The sequence below is a fragment of the Olea europaea genome, chromosome 7, assembly GCF_002742605.1.
Source record: "Olea europaea var. sylvestris chromosome 7, O_europaea_v1, whole genome shotgun sequence".
In the NCBI taxonomy this organism is placed as follows: Eukaryota; Viridiplantae; Streptophyta; class Magnoliopsida; order Lamiales; family Oleaceae; genus Olea; species Olea europaea.
This window is the reverse complement of record NC_036243.1, coordinates 25,568,234-25,571,103: the sequence shown is the minus strand read 5'-3', so window position 1 is coordinate 25,571,103 and position 2,870 is coordinate 25,568,234.

Genomic DNA, 2,870 nt, shown 5'->3' with positions numbered 1-2,870 from the left:
AGCCAGATGCTCGACCAAGAGGTTAGTAACAAGTTAATCGCTTTGTTAAAAGAGTACAAAGATTGTTTTGCTTGGGAATATGAATAAATGCCTGGTTTAGATAGAGACTTGGTGGAACATAGGTTACCGACTAGGCCTAATTTTAAACCTCATAGGCAACCTCCTAGACGTTTTGCTCCTAATGTACTCCCTGAGATTAAGAAAGAGATAGAGCGATTATTGAAAGCAGGTTTTATAAGAACAGCCAGATATGTTGAATGGTTGTCGAATATTGTGCCAGTACTAAAAAAGAATGGTAAACTAAGGGTGTGTATAGACTTTAGAAATTTAAACATAGCTACACCCAAAGATGAGTATCCAATGCCCACGGTGGATTCTTTAGTAGATTCAACTGCCGGACATGTCATGTATTCTTTCATGGATGGGTATTCAGGATATAATCAAATCTATATAGCTGAAAAAGACATACACAAAACTGCCTTTAGATGCCCTGGGTCTTTAGGATGTTTTGAATGGGTGTTTATGCCTTTCGGCCTAAAAAATGTAGGGGCAACTTATCAAAGGGCAATGAATCTAATCTTTCACGACATGATAGGCAAGTTTGTTGAGGTGTATGTAGATGACATAGTAGTCAAGTCTATTAAAGAAGAAGACCATTTCGAACAGTTAAGATGTTCGTTTGAACGAATGAGGCAATATAAGCTAAAGTTGAATCCCTTGAAGTGTGCATTTGGGGTAAATGTAGGGAACTTTCTTGGTTTCTTAGTACACTAGAGAGGGATTGAACTTGATAAAAATAAAGCGAATGTCATCTTAGAAGCCAAACCACCTAGCAATAAAAAGGAGTTGCAAAGGTTTCTAGGCCAAGTAAATTTTTTAAGATGCTTTATTTCTAACTGTGCAGGGCGAACTAAAGTCTTTTCGCCGCTATTAAAGCTGAAAAATCAGGACGAATTCGTCTGGAAAGAAGAACATCAAAAGGCTTTTGAAAGCCTCAAGACATATCTATCAAGTCCACCAGTGTTGGTGTCACCAATCCAGGGACGGCCAATGAAAGTGTATGTATCGGCTGAAAAAGAATCAATAGCTGGAATGGTCGCATAGGAAGACCAATTTGGTGAAGAAAGGGCAATTTATTACTTAAGTAGATGGTTAACGAAATGTGAATGTAATTACTCTGCTGTTGAAAAATTGTGTCTAGCACTGTATTTCACATGTACAAAATTAAGGGCTTATTTACGGCCCGTAACCGTTTATTTAATTTCTAAAGTAAATTTAGTCAAATATATGTTCTCACGCCCTATTTTACACCAAAGGGTAGGCCTTTGGACACTAGCTTTATTAGAATTCGAAATACAATATATACCTCAAAAGACAGTAAAAAATCAGGCTTTGGCTAACTTTCTAGCCGATCATCCATGCCTTGACATGCCTGAAGAAATCGAATTAGAAATCAATTCGTTCGAATTAAAACCTTGGGTGTTGTATTTCGATGGGTCAAAAACCTCTAAAGGTGCAGGAGTAGGGGTAGCATTGATTAATCCTTTAGGGATTTGCTACAAGTTTGCATTCACCTTAGACAGAATGTGCACCAACAATCAAGCCGAATACGAGGCCTTAATTGTAGGCCTAGAACTGATGATAGATATGGGAGTAAGAAACGTGATCGTTAAGGGCGATTCTCAATTGGTGATACATCAATTAATTGGTGATTTTAAATGCCAAAGTGATTCCATTATAAGTCAGTACGAGATCGCCCAAGAATTACTAGAAGAATTCGATCAAGTAGAACTCCAATGCGTTAATAGGATGTATAACGACATGGCAAATGAGTTAGCCCAAATGGCATCAGGGTACTCAAAGGTTTTGAATTGGAAGTCTACTTGTGAATATGGAATCATATTGCTCGTGATTCAAAGAAGGGCGAGAAAAATTGAACTTCACTGTATACAAGATGGAGATGCAGTGGATTGGAGAACAGAGATTAAAGGGTTCCTTAAAGGACCTAATGGAGGGATTAGCAGGAAGACAAAGCTATGTTTACTGAATTACACACTAATAGATGAAGAGTTATTTAAGAAACGCTCTGATGGTGTATTACTAAAGTGTGTAAGTTTGCAAGAAGCCAAGATGATCATGGCTGAAGTGCACGAAGGGATATGTGGAGCTCATCAAGCTGGCCATAGGATGAGATGGTTGATTATTAGGAGTGGATATTTTTGGCCAAAGATGGGAGAGTTATGCGTTCAGTATGCAAAAAGTTGTTTAGCATGCCAAAAATATGGTCCAATACAAAGGGCACCAGCACGAGAGATGGCACCTATTATTAAACCTTGGCCGTTCAAAGGTTGGGCGATAGATCTGATAGAAAAGATCTACCCTCCATCGTCCAAGCAACATACTTTTGTTATAGTTGCGACAAACTATTTCACCAAATGGGTAGAAGCGGTACCTTTGAAAGAGATCACCCAGAAGAATGTTATAGAGTTTATCCGTGATCACATTATTTATAGGTTTGGAATTCCACAAACTTTAATGGTAGATCACGGAACATCTTTGAATGGGGATCAAGTGAACAAATTTTTGAGGGAATTTGGGGTTAAATTAGTAAACTCCACACCGTACTACGCTCAATCCAACGGACAAGCGGAATCTTCTAACAAGATTCTAAAAAATATCATTAGAAAGATGATAGACAAAAACGCCAGAAATTGGCACGAATGTTTGAACAAAGCTTTATGGGCTTATAGAACATCACCTCGGTCAAGTACCAAAGTTACTCCTTTCCAACTTGTTTATGGACAGGAGGCCGTTTTGCCTATGGAAATCAACGTGCAATCGATTCGAGTGTGCTTGCAACATAAATTGAA